The sequence below is a fragment of the Mustela erminea genome, chromosome 17 (genome assembly GCF_009829155.1).
Source record: "Mustela erminea isolate mMusErm1 chromosome 17, mMusErm1.Pri, whole genome shotgun sequence".
Taxonomy (NCBI): Eukaryota; Metazoa; Chordata; class Mammalia; order Carnivora; family Mustelidae; genus Mustela; species Mustela erminea.
In genome coordinates, this window is record NC_045630.1 from 4,413,902 (window position 1) to 4,428,876 (window position 14,975).

Here is a 14,975-nt window from a genome sequence, read left to right on the forward strand (position 1 = left end):
GAGAGAGGTCATTTAATTATGTAATTTTTTTGTGATGAAATTATTAGTGGCTTTTACGTTCTTATTGTGTACTTTTCAGTTAAAAAAAAAAAAAAGTGCTGAAGTCCCCCTTTACCTCCATTTTGTTCCATAGGTTTCATATCAAAATCCTACATACCCTCTATGAAATAGCAGAGACTTGGCGGAAATTTTTTTTTTTTTTTTAAAGCTCTCTCTTTATCGGAGCCGTCCTCTCAAAGGCTCTGGCATGACTTGTTACCTGACAAACCGAGACACAGTTCTGTCTCCTCAATCTTCCTGCCCTTGGACCAGGCTCAGACAGATGGACACATTTTGTCCTTGGGTAATTTCCTTCTCATGTATTTGAAGTTACCCAATGGATTCTGTAGATGTATTCAGACAAAAATGATTTTCAGAACGAATGCAATTAAGGCTATTAATGTAGGACCTCAGTATGTAGGAATTATTATCCCCTTCATATGAATGAGGCAGCTCAGAGAAATTGGAGAGGGCACTAAAATTGAAGAGGGCATAAAATAATTTTTGACATATGAGTTTAATTACCTGCTGGACTAAGTGGATGAAACAAGAGTTAAAGTAGAATAATATGGGTCATACAAAACCGTACTTTTGATCATATTAGTGTTTATTTAAGTTCTAGGTGATTTGTCTGATTTATATTTATGACAACGAATAGGGGCCATTGTTAGATGTTGTTGCTGATTTGACTTTAAAATAAAAAATTAAGACTAATAATCTTTTAAGGCCAATTTAATTGAAGCTCTGCTGAGATTTCAATGTAAATTGTTAAAATTTGGAAATTACTTCTCTGTTTGTCTTGGTTTCTAAATTCTGGCTGCATAAGCATGTAAGTTGCATAAATACAACAAACCAGACCTTGTCTTCTCTGGGCTTCAGGTTTCTGATCTGTAATTGAACCAGATATTCATCAGTTTCTTTTTTTCACTCAATATGCTATCTTTATTTGCTCAACAGTGTCTTTTGCAGAACAGATGTTCTTAGTTTTGATACAGTCAATTGTATTCATTTTTTTTCTGTCATGCTTTTGGTGTCATATCTACTAACTCTTTGCCTAACACAAGGTCACAAACATTTTTTCCTAAATTTCTTCGAGAAGTTTTATGGTTTTATGTTATACTTTTAAGGCTTTGACCTGTTTTGAGTTAATCTTTTTTTTTTTTAAGGTATAAGACAAGGTTCATTTATAAGTAATGGTCAGTTGTTTCCCAAAATGGCTATACCATACTGCTTTTTGACCAGAAATATGTGAGAGTTTCAGTGCTTGGTATTGTCAATTACTCTTTTTAAAATTTTAGGATTCTACCCAAGTGGGGAGTGGTATTTCATTTTCCTAATGACTTGTGATACAGAGCATCTTTTTATGTACTTTTTTGCTATCCTTAGAAATTCTTCGATAAAGTGTCATCAGATATTTACAAAAATTGATGGTGGGGGGACTTTGGCCCCCAGGTGACAGTTTGCTGGCCCCTAATCTACATCCATGAATGCTCCATGTGCATTTGAAAAAAAAAAATGTGTATTTTCCTGTTGTTGGGTAGAAACGTCTTTGCATTCCTGCAATAAAACCCCCTTGCTGTATTATATTATTATTATTATTATTATTATTACTAGCATTTTCCTCTCTGTCTTTCAGACCAAGTAATTTTATTGATCTCTACTGGTTTGCTGACTCTTTCCTCTATCATTTCCCTTGAGTCTGTCCAGTTGAGTTTTTTATTTCCAGTATTTTTCAGTTCTAAAATTTCCTCTCTTTTTTTGGTAATTTCTATTTTTCTGCTGAGAGTTTCTATCTTTCATTCATTTTGAGATGTTTGCTTCTAGAAGTCTGGTAATATAACTGTTCTAAAGTTTTTGTGTGATTTAGTTTCTGGGTAATCTTGGATTTGATATTCGACGATTGTCTTTTCCTTTAAGAAGTGATCAGATTGGGCGCCTGGGTGGCTCAGTGGGTTAAGCCGCTGCCTTCGGCTCAGGTCATGATCTCAGGGTCCTGGGATCGAGCCCCGCATCGGGCTCTCTGCTCAGCGGGGAGCCTGCTTCCCTCTCTCTCTCTCTGCCTGCCTCTCTGACTACTTGTGATTTATCTCTGTAAAAAAAAAAAAAAAAAAAATCTTTAAGAAGTGATCAGATTAAGGGCGCCTGGGTGGCTCAGTGGGTTAAGCCACTGCCTTCGGCTCAGGTCATGATCTCAGGATCATGGGATCGAGTCCCGCATCGGGCTCTCTGCTCAGCAGGGAGCCTGCTTCCCTTCCTCTCTCTCTGCCTGCCTCTCTGCCTACTTGTGATCTCTCTCTGTCAAATAAATAAATAAAATCTTTAAAAAAAAAAAAAAAAAGAAGTGATCAGATTAAGATGGCAGAGGAGCAGGAGAACTAAATTTTGTCTGGTCCCAGGAGTTCAGCTCGATAGCTGTCAAACCATTCTGAATACCTATGAACTCAACAGGAGATCAAAGAAAAGAAGAGCAGCAATTCTATGAGCAGAAAACCGACAATTTTCTGGAAGGTAGGACGTGTCGAGAAGTGAATTCGAGGAGATATTTGGGCAGATAGGTGGGGGGTAGGAGCCTCCGTCAGCTTCTGACCGGCAAGTGAGAGCAGTGGGGTCTGAAATCAGAACTTCAGAAGTCTGCTCTGTGGAGGGACATTGCTCCAGTGGCTAAGCGGGAGGTAGAGCCCTCATGGGGACAGTGTGGTCTCAGGACCCCTGGGGTCACAAAAAGACCAGGGGTGTCTGAGGGCGGCAGAGCTCCCAGGTATCGGAGAAGGGAAGCGGGCTGCAGAGATGGAGCCGAGGCATCGGTTCTCAGCTCAGGGTGACCTTAAACCATGATCTGAGGCACAGTCAGGCCATTGGTCTTCGAGAAGGGACCTCACAAGAGACAGATCCAGGGAGACCCCTTCCCTCCTCCTTTGGGAGGAGTGGCATGTCAGAAATCTGCTGGGTTTGCAGACTCCAAACAGGGCCATGTGCCAGAGATACAAATGCTCACTCACAGCCTGGGTAAGCTTGGAGTGGACTCCAAGCTCTTGGGTCCTCCAGCAGGAGACTGGGCGGCCGCCATCTTCATTCCCATCCTCCAAAGTGGTACAGAAAACATTCAGGGAACAAAAGCTCAGAGAGTGAACCTGAGCAGATTGCTTAGCCCGGCCCCTGGCAAGGGCGGTGCGGTTCTGCCTCTGGCAAAGACGTTTGAGAATCAGGGCAACAGGCCCCTCCTGCAAAGAACATCCAGCCAAGACCAAGTCTACTGATCAATGAAAACTGCAAAACACAAGTGCTGACGGATTACAGCATGTAGAATGCATGGCTTTTTTCCAGTGAGTCTTTAGTCTTTCAAAGTTAAATTTTTAAATTTTTCTTTATTTTTTTTCTTTTTCTGTATTAAAAAATTTTTCTTCTTTCCTATTTTAACCAACATCAATTCCGTCTTAAAAATCTTCTATTTTTCATTTTTCAGTCACAAACTATCCCTTTATTGTATTTAACCCAATTTTTTTGTATATACATTTTTCTTTCTTTAACATTTTGGAATACAGTTTCTTCTAACAGACCAAAATACACCCTAATTCTAGTGTATAGCTTTGTTCTAGTCTTCCACCTGCTTACATTCTTTCTTTTCTTAAGAATTTTTTTCTTTCTTTTTTCGACCAACCCCTTATCTTATCAGTTCCTTTTTAACAATCTTTTTTGATTTTCATCTTTATGGTCATATTCCATCCCTTCATCATATTTATCTCTCTCTCTCCTCTCTCTCTCTCTCTCTCTCTCTCTCTGTATATATATATATGTACATGTTTTTATTTCTTTAAAATTTTGGGAGGCAGTTTCTTCTAACAGACCAAAATACACCCCAGATCTAGTGTGTGACTTTGTTCTATTCACCAGCTTGATCTTTTCCCCCCAGTTTCATGTCTCTTCTGATTTGTTTAGTGTGTACTTTTCTGGGGTCGTTGTTACCCTTTTAACATTTTGTTCTCTCATCCATCTGTTCTTCTCTGGACAAAATGACAAAACAGAAAAACTCACCTCAAAGAATAGAACAAGAGGCAGTTCTTTTTGATTGCCAGGGACATAATCAATATGAATGTGGTGCATAAACAATGGGTCTTGGAACACTGAAAAAAATTTTAAAAAATTATCTAAAAACAAAAATTTCAAAGACCACTTGTTAAAACAAAGAAACTTATTATTCATATGAAAAAAATATGGACATCAGTAAGATTCAGAACTAGAGTTCAGAATGATGATTATAAAGATATTAGCCAGACTTGGAAAAAGCATAGAAGATACTAGAGAATCCCTTTCTGGAGAAATAAAAGAACTAAAATCTAACCAAGTCAAAATAAAAAAAGGCTATTAATGAGGTGCAATAAAAAAATGGAGGCTGTTACTGCTAGGATAAATGAGGCAGAAGAGAGAACTAGTGATATAGAAGACCAAGTGATGGAGAACAAAGAAGCTGAGCAAAAGAGAGAGAAACAATTAAGGATCATAAAGGGAGACTTTGAGAGATAAATGATATCATAAGTTGAAACAATATTAGAATAACTGGGATCCCTGAAGTAGAAGAAAGAGAGAGGGGAACAAGGTATATTGGAGCAAATTGCAAGAACTTCCATAATTTGAAAATCCAGGAGGCACAGAGAACCCCCCTCAAAAATCAATAAAAATAGGTCAACACCCCATCATCTAATAGTAAAACTTTCAAGTCTCACAAAGAGAAAATCCTGAAAGCAGCTCAGAACAAGAAGTCTCTAACATACAGTGATAGAAATATCAGATTGGCAGTAGACCAATCCACAGACCCTGGCAGGCCAGAAAGGACTGGCATGATATATTCAGGGCACTGAATGAGAAAGATATGCAGCCAAGAATACTAAGTCCAGCTAGGCTGTCACTGAAAATAGAAGGAGAGATGAAAGGCTTCCAGGACAAACAAAAATTAAAAGAATTTGCAAACACCAAACCAGCCCTTTAGGTAATATTGAAAGGGGACCTTTAAGCAAAGAGAGTAACAGACCAGTAAGGAACAGAGACAATATACAGTGACAGTCACATTATAGGCAATACAGTGGCACTAAATACATATCTTTTAATAGTTACCATGAGGGTAAATGGGCTAAATGCCCCCAATCAAAAGACACAGGCTATCATATTGGATAAAAACACAAGACCTATCAATATGCTGCCTGCAAGAGACTAATTTTAGATCCAAAGACACTTCCAGATTTAAAGTGAGGGGGTGGAAAACAATTTACCATGCTAATGGACATCAAAAGAAAGCTGGGGTGGCAGTCGTTATATCAGATAAATTAGATTTTAAACCAAAGACTACAATAAGAGATGAGGAAGGACACTATATCATATTCAAAGGGTCTGTCCAACAAGAAGATCTAACAATTTTAAATATCTATACCCCTAATATGGGAGCAGCAACTAAATAAACCAATTAATAACAAAATAAAAAAAAACACATTGACAATACAATAATAGTAGGGGACTTTAACACCCCTCCCACTGAAATGGACAAGTAATCCTAGCAAAAGATCAACAAGGAAATAAAGGCCTTAAATGACACACTGGACCAGGTGGACATCACAGATCTATTCAGAACATTCCATCCCAAACCAATAGAATACACATTCTTCTCTAATACACATGGAACATTCTCCAGAATAGATCACATCTTGGGTCACAAATCAGGTCTCAACTGATACCAAAAGTTTGGGATCATTCCTTGCATATTTTCATACCATGATACTCTGAAGCTAGAACTCAATCACAAGAGGAAAGTTGGGAAGAACTCAAATATACATGGAGGCTAGAGAGCATCCTACTAAAGAATGAATGAGTCAACCAGGAAATTAAAGAAGAATTAAAAAAATTCGTGGAAACAAATGAAAATGAAAACACAACTGTTCAAAATCTTTGGGATGCAGCAAAGGTGGTCCTGAGAGGAAAGTATATAGCAATACGAGCCTTTCTCAAGAAACAAGAAAGATCTCAAGTACACAACCCAGCTGTACACCTAAAGGAGCTGGAGAAAGAATGGCAAAGAAAGCCTAAACCCAGCAGGAGAAGAGAAATAATAAAGAGCAGAAATCAATGAAATAGAAAACAAAAGAAGAGTAGAACAAGTCAATGAAACTAGGAGCTGGTTCTTTGAAAGAATAAGATTGATAACCCCCTGAACAGACTTATCAAAAAGAAAAAAGAAAGGACCCAAATAAATGAAATCATGAGTGAAAGAGGAGAGATCACATCAACACCAAAGAAATGCAAACAATTAGAAGAACATATTATGAGCAACTATACGCCAGCAAATCTGACAATCTGGAAGAAATGGAGGCATTCCTAGATATGTATAAACTACCAAAACTGAACCAGGAAGAAATAGAAAACCTGAACAGACCCATATTCAGTAAGGAGATTGAAGCAGTCATCAAAAAATCTCCCAAGAAACAAGAGCCCTGGGCTAGACAGCTTCCCAAGGGAATCCTACCAAACATTTAAAGGAGAATTAATATCTATTATCCTGAAACTGTTCCAAAAAATAGAAATGGAAGGAAAACTTCTAAACTCATTTTATGAGGCCAGCATTATCTTGATCCCAAAGCCAAAGGCCCTATCAAAAGGAGAATTACAGATTAATATCCTGGATGAAAGTGGATGCAAAAATTCTCACCAAAATACTAGTCAGTAGGATCAAACAGTACATTAAAAAGATAATTCACCATGATCAAGTGGGATTTATTCCTGGGCTGCAAGTGCGGTACAACATCTGCAAATCAATCAATGTGATACAATACATTAATAAAAGAAAGTACAAGAACCATATAATACTCAATAGATGAAGAAAAAGCATTTGACAAAGTACAGCATCCTTTCTTGATCAAAAGTCTTCACAGTGTAGAGATAGAGGGTACATATCTCAGTATCATAAAAGCCATCTATGAAAAATTCACGGTGAATATCATCCTCAATGGGGAAAACATGAGGGCTTTTCCCCTAAGGTCAGGAACATGGCATGGATGTCCACTATCAGCACTGTTATTTAACATAGTACTAGAAGTCCTAGCCTCAGCAATCAGACAACAACAACAACAAAAAAAAACAAAAGGCATCCAAATCAGCACAGAATTCAAACTCTCTCACTCTTTGCAGATGATATGATAAACTTTATGTGTAAAATCCAAAAGACTCCACTCCAAAACTGCTAGAACCCATACAGGAATTCAGTAAAGTGTCAGGATATAAAATTAATGACAAAAATCAGTTGCATTTTTCTACACCAACAAGAGAGAAAAAAGAAATTAAGGAACTGATCCCATTTACAACTGCACCCAAACCTGTAAGATACCTGGGAATAAATCTAACTAAAGAGGCAAAGAATCTGTACTCAGAAAACTGTAAAGTACTCATGAAAAAAATTGAGGAAGACACAAAGAAATGGAAAAATGTTCTGTGCTCATGGTTTGAAGAACAAATATTGTGAAAATGTCTATGCTACCTCGGGCAATCTACACATTTAATGCAATCCCTATCATAATACCATGAACTTTTTTCCAAAGAAATGGAACAAATAATCCTAAAATTTATATGGAACCAGAAAAGACCCCCAAATGCCAGAGGAACATTGAAAAAGAAAGCCAAAGTTGGTGGCATTACAATTCCAGACCTCAAGCTCTATTACAAAGCTGGAATCATCAATACAGTATGGTACTGGCACAAAATCAGACACAGAGATCAATGGAACAGAATAGAGAACCCAGAAATGGAACCTCAACTCTATGGTCAACTAATCTTTGACAAAGCTGGAAAGAATATATGATGGAAAAAGGACTGTGTCTTCAACAAATGGTATTGGGAAAATTGGACAGCCACATTCAGAAGACTGAAACTGGACCATTTCCTTACTCCACGCACAAAATAAACTCAGAATGGATGAAAGTCCTCAATATGAGATAGGAATCCATAAAAATCCTTGAGGAGAACACAGGCAGCAACCTCTTCGACCTCAGCCACAGCAAATTTGTCCTAGAAATGTCGCCAAAGACAAGGGAAGCAAGGGAAAAAATGAACTATTGGGACTTCATCAAGAGAAAAGCTTTTGCACAGCAAAGGAAACAGTCACCAATACCAAAAGACAACTGACAGAATGGGAGAATATATTTGCAAATAACGTATCAGATAAAGAGCTAGTATCCAAAATCTATAAAGAACTTATCAATCTCAACACCCAAAGAACAAATAATCCAATCAAGAAATGGGCAGAGGACATGAACAGACATTTCTGCAAAGAAGACATTCAGATGGCCAACAGACACATGAAAAAGTTCTCAATATCACTCAGCATCAGGGAACTACAAATCAAAACCACAGCGAGATACCACCTCACACCAGTCAGAATGGCTAAAATTAGCCAGTCAGGAAATGACAGGTGTTGGCGAGGATGCGGAGAAAGGGAATCCCTCCTACACTTTTGGTGGGCATGCAAGCAGATGCAGCCACTCTGGAGAACAGTATGGAGGGTCCTAAAGAAGTTCAATATAGAACTACCCTATGACCAAGCAACTGCACTACTGGGTATACAAATGTAGTGTATGTGAAGGGGCACATGCACCCCAATGTTTATAGCAGCAATGTCCACAATAGCCAAACCATGGAAAAAGCCCAGATGTCCATCAACAGATGAATGGATAAAGAAATTGTGATAGATAGATAGATATGTCTATAGATGCATCTATCTATCTATCTACCTATCTACATATGTGTGTGTGTGTGTGTGTGTGTGTGTGTGTGTGTAATGGAATATTATGTAGCTATCAAAAAACCCCCAAATATTGCCACTTGCAACAACATGCATGGAGCTAGAGGGTATTATACTAGGCAAAATAAGTCAATCAGAGAAAGACAATTATATGATCTTACTGATATGAGGAATTTGAGAAACAAGACAGAGGATCATAGGCTAAGGGATGGAAAATGAAACAAGATGAAACCAGAGAGGGAGAGAAACCATCGTAAAAGACTCTTAATCTCAGGAAATAAACTGAGTGTTGCTGGGGGTTAGAGGGCAAGGGATAGGGTTGCTGGGTGGTGGACACTGGGGAGGGTATGTACCATGGTGAGTGCTGTGAATTGTGTAAGACTGATGAATGACAGACCTATAACTCTGAAACAAATAATACATCATATGTTAATAATAATAACTTTAAAAGTGCTTAAAAAAAGAGGATTAGATTTTCCTGGTTTCTTTTTGGTCAAGTACTTTTGGACTTTATCCAGGTATTTTGGGTATTCTATCAGGAGACTATAGGCACTACTAAAATTCTCTGGAGAATGTTGATTTTTGTTTTTTTTTTTTTAAATTAAAGATTTTATTTATTTATTTGACAGAGAGAAATCACAAGTAGATGGAGAGGCAGGCAGAGAGAGAGAGAGAGGGAAGCAGGCTCCCTGCCAAGCAGAGAGCCCGATGTGGGACTCGATCCCAGGACCCTGAGATCATGACCTGAGCCGAAGGCAGCGGCTTAACCCACTGAGCCACCCAGGCGCCCTGTTTTTGTTTTTATTTTTGGAGGTAATCATTCATATTAGGTTCAGACTGCAAGTTTTATTTTACCTTCTCTTGATGGTGGTTCCATCTTAGTTAAGTTTTTAAGGCCCTTGCTATTGTGTCTGTTCTGTGCATTTGCACTCGGGGTGAATTCAGGACATGTTTTATCCACTGCAATAGGAGATTTCCTCTGGATCTGTCTTCCTGCTTTTCTACCAAGCTCTCTGGCTTTCCTGGTCATCTGACTAGAAAGATAAGGTTTAACTTGAAGTTCTAGTGTGAACACATTTCATATAATTCTTTACGACTGGGGCAACCCTCAAGATAAAGTGATAAGAGAAACGGAGGGGGGGAGAAATAATTCCTCCATTCTTTATGAATCACAAGATTCCCTTTCTCTGGTTCCCCTGGCTAGAAATATGTTTGTTTGTTTCTTTGTTTTTCCTCAAAATTTTAGATGCTGGGACTACTCTTATAATGTGGCACCCATGGCAGGATGATTTGGGGTATGCTTGGGGCAGGACTGGGAAGAAATATAGGAAAAAAATTCCTTGGGTCAAAGTAGGAAAACAAAAGAAGGAAAATACCAAGGAAACTCACCCCTGTATGGGTTTTTCAAACTTAGTCCCCTCCCTTTTTTTGTTTTTACTCCTTAATCTGCTTGTTATTTTTAACTTTTCAGAGTTGTCATTGTTTTTGTGTGTTTGGCCACGGTTTTTAGTTAATCAGTGGGAGGTATTTGTTACAGGGAGCTTATTCCATTGTGGCTGGCAATGGGTGTCCTCTATATCTATTCATGTTTGTGTTGATTCTTTTTATATTAAGTTTTTCTTTTAATTCCAGTATAGCTAACATACAGTGTTATATTAGTTTCAGGTATACAATATAGTAATCCAACAATTCTGTACCTCACACAGCGTTCATCATGGTAAGTGTACTCTTTAATCCTCTCACCTATTTCACCTACCCCCCCACCGAGCTCCCCTCTGGGAACCATCAATTTGTTCTCTGTAGTTAAGAGTCTGTTTCTTGGTTTGTCTCTCACTCCTTTTTCTTTTCCTTGCTTGTTTGTTTTGTTTCTTAAATTCCACATATGACTGAAATCAGATGATATTTGTCTTTTTCTGACTTATTTTGCTCAGCATTGTACACTCTAGCTCTATCCATGTTGATTCAAATGGCAAGGTTTCATTTTTTAGGGGTGAATAATATTCCATACATATATATAATGATACATATCATTCTTTCTTTTTTTTCCAATTCCAATCATTAAAAAAATTTTTTTTAGTTTATTTTCAGCATAACAGTATTCATTGTTTTTGCACCACACCCAGTGCTCCATGCAATCTGTGCCCTCTTCAATACCCACCACCTGGTTCCCCCAACATCCCACCCCCCGCCCCTTCAAAACCCTCAGATTGTTTTTCAGAGTCCATAGTCTCTCATGGTTCACCTCTCCTTCCAATTTCCCTCAACTCCCTTCTCCTCTCTAACTCCTCTTGTCCTCCATGCTATTTGTTATGCTCCACAAATAAGTGAAACCATATGATAATTGACTCTTTCTGCTTGACTTATTTCACTCAGCATAATCTCTTCCAGTCCCGTCCATGTTAATACAGAAGTTGGGTATTCATGCTGTCTGATGGAGGCATAATGCTCCATAGTGTATATGGACCACATCTTCCTTATCCATTCGTCCGTTGAAGGGCATCTTGGTTCTTTCCACAGTTTGGCAACCGTGACCATTGCTGCTATAAACATTGGGGTACAGATGGACCTTCTTTTCACTACATCTGTATCTTTGGGGTAAATACCCAGGAGTGCAATTGCAGCGTCATAGGGAAGCTCTATTTTTTATTTCTTGAGGAATCTCCACACTGTTCTCCAAAGTGGCTGCACCAACTTGCATTCCCACCAACAGTGGAAGAGGGTTCCCCTTTCTCCACATCCCCTCCAACACATGTTGTTTCCTGTCTTGCTAATTTTGGCCATTCTAACTGGTGTAAGGTGGTCTCTCAATGTGGTTTTAATTTGAATCTCCCTGATGGCTAGTGATGATGAACATTTTTTCATGTGTCTGATAGCCATTTGTATGTCTTCATTGGAGAAGTGTCTGTTCATATCTTCTGCCCATTTTTTGATACATATCATTCTTTCTTTAACCATTCATCTATCAGTGGACATGTAGGCTGCTTCCATTGTTTGGCTATTATAGATAATGCTGCTATAAACATAGGGGTGTGTGTATCTCCTTGATGTAATAGTTTTGTATTGTTTGGGTAAATACCCATAGTGTGATTACTGGATAATAGGGTAGTTTCATTTTTAACTTTTTGAGGAAACTCTGTACTTTTTTCCACAGTGGCTGCACCAGTTTGCATTCCTTCCAATAAAGCATGATTGTTCTTATTTCTCCACATCTTCTCCAACACTTGTTGTTTCTTGTATTTTTTTTTTGTTTTATTTTATTTTATTTTTTTTTTTGAGAATTTTTTTTTTTTATTTCCAGCATAACAGTATTCATTATTTTTGCACCACACCCCGTGCTCCATGCAATCCGTGCCCTCTATAATACCCACCACCTGGTACCCCAACCTCCCACCCCCTGTCCCTTCAAAACCCTCAGATTGTTTTTCAGAGTCCATAGTCTCTCATGGTTCACCTCTGACCCAGCAATTGCACTATTGGGTATTTACCCTAAGGATACAAACGTAGTGATCCAAAGGGGCACATGCACCCGAATGTTTATAGCAGCAATGTCCACAATAGCCAAACTATGGAAAGAACCTAGATGTCCATCAACAGATGAATGGATCAAGAAGATGTGGTATATATACACAATGGAATACTATGCAGCCATCAAAAGAAATGAAATCTTGCCATTTGCGACAACATGGATGGAACTAGAGCGTATCATGCTTAGCGAAATAAGTCAAGCAGAGAAAGACAACTATCATATGATCTCCCTGATATGAGGAAGTGGTGATGCAACATGGGGGCTTAAGTGGGTAGGAGAAGAATAAATGAAACAAGATGGGATTGGGAGGGAGACAAACCATAAGTGACTTTTAATCTCACAAAACAAACTGAGGGTTGCTGGGGGGAGGGGGTTTGGGAGAAGGGGGTGGGATTATGGACATTGGGGAGGGTATGTGCTTTGGTGAGTGCTGTGAAGTGTGTAAACCTGGTGATTCACAGACCTGTACCCCTGGGGATAGAGTATTATGCCTCCATCAGAAAGGATGAATACCCAACTTTTGTGGAGCATAACAAATAGCATGGAGGACATGGGGACTTAGAGTTTCTTGTATTTTTGATTTTAGCAATTCTGACAGATATGAAGTGATATCTCATTGTAGTTTTGATTTGCATTTCCCTGATGACAAGTGATGTTGAGCACTTTTTCATGTGTCTGTTGGCTATCTGGATGTCCTCTTTGGAGAAATGTCTGTTCATGTGTTCTTCCCATTTTTAATTGGATTATCCTTTTTTGAGTGTTAAATAGTACAAGTTCTTTATATATTTTGTATACTAACCCTCTATCAGAGATGTCACTGGCAAATATTTTCTCCCATTCAATAGGTTGTCTTTTAGTTTTGCTGATTGCTTCATTTGCTGCACAGAAGATTTTTGGTTTGATGTAGTCCCAATAGTTATTTTTTATTTTATTTTGCGTGCATCAGGAGACATATATATAAAAAGTTGCTACATTTGATGTTGGAGAAGTTACTATTTGTGGGGTCTTCTATGGTTTTTATAGTTTCAGTTCTCACATTTAGGTCCTTAACCCATTTTGAATTTATCTTTGTGTACTGTGTAAGCCAGTAGTCCAGTTTCATCCATTTTTATATATCAGTCTAATTTTCCGAACACCAGTTGTTGAAGAGGTTGTCTTTCCCCCACTGCATATTCTTTTTTTAAAAAACACCATTTCAACTCCTGTTTATTAATTTTCATAAAACAATGAAGTTATAAGAGTATAACTCTCGTAATTACAAGAGTAGTAAGTTCTGGTCTTTAAATGGTCTTTTCCCAGTTAGTGTCACATTGAGATCTTGTTCTCTGTGAGTGTCCTGATGCTTAATAAAGCTTGTGTGCCAGATGAAAGATTTTCTGCATTTGTCACATCTGTAGGGTCTCTGTCTGGTATGGATGACCTCATGGCAATGAAGATTTGCCTTAAAACTAAAAGTTTTTCCACATTCTCTACATTCAAAGAATTCCTCCTTGGTATGGGTTCTTTGATGTTGAATGAGATCTACACTCTGGCTAAAGGACTCTCTACATTCACCATAATTGTGAGTATTCTTTTTAGTATGAAACCGTTGATGGCTCAGAAGGGTTGAATGCTGACCAAAGTCCTTTCCACATTGGAGACATTGATGGGGTTTTTCTCTACTGTGAGTTAACTGATGTTGAATAAGGTTTGAATTCTGACTAAATGTTCTTTCATACTCACTACATTTATAGGGCTTTTCTTTAGTATGGATCCTCTTATGTTCAATAAGATATGCCATCTGACGGAAAAGTTTTCCACAGTCATGACACTTATATGGCTTTTTCTGAGAGTAACACTGTTTATGTACAGTAAGAGTAGACTTCTATTTGAAGGCTTGCCTGCATATGTTGCATTCAGAGTGATCCTCTGACATGTGCATTTTTTGATGTTGAATGAAATTTGTCTGACGCCTGAAGACTCTTCCACATTTACCACATTCATTAAGATTTTGCGTTTGTAAGAATTTACTTGTGCCACAGAAGCGATGATCTCTGACTGAAAGGTTTCCACGTTCCTCGCATTTGCCCTGTTTCTTCTGTGTTTGAGCATTCTGATCTTGAATAAGGTGAAGGTTTTGAAAGAAATCATTGTGGCATTCATCACCAACAGCAGGGAATGCAAGTCTGTAAAGGTCTGCCAATTCATTACATTTATGTAACTTTTCTGCAGGTCTCTTGGCCTGTTGTCTGCTTTACCACTGATGTCTTACAGGACTCTAAATCTTCAGAAATCTTCTGCTTTGGAATTGGCTTTTTCATCTTGCTTCTGGCTTCAGAACCTGGGCAAGCACTACTAGAAGTTTTCTTAGTCTCTGCTCTTGGGAGATCTAGGATGCATGGTTCTTCCCCCTGCTCCAGCAGGCAGATTACCTCAGGTTTGGGAAACTGAAATCCCAACAAGATCATGTTTCTGCAATTCTCCAGCATCACATCTCTGTAGAGGTCCTTCTGAGCTCAGTCAAGTTTGTTCCATTCTTCTCTGGTGAAATACGTCGCTACATCCTAAAAGGACAGCAGCTGCTTCCACCCAGCTGTCAGGAATACAGCTTCCAAATCCTGGTCTCTGAGATGGGGCAGGACTGCTGCTATAAGA

The 14,975-nt window shown here is 38.5% G+C and overlaps 1 pseudogene; it reads right to left on the reverse strand.

Annotated features, from left to right (window-relative positions):
• Positions 1-14,009: 14,009 nt before the first annotated feature.
• LOC116576700 lies at positions 14,010-14,641 on the reverse strand (annotated as a pseudogene).
• Positions 14,642-14,975: the final 334 nt, after the last annotated feature.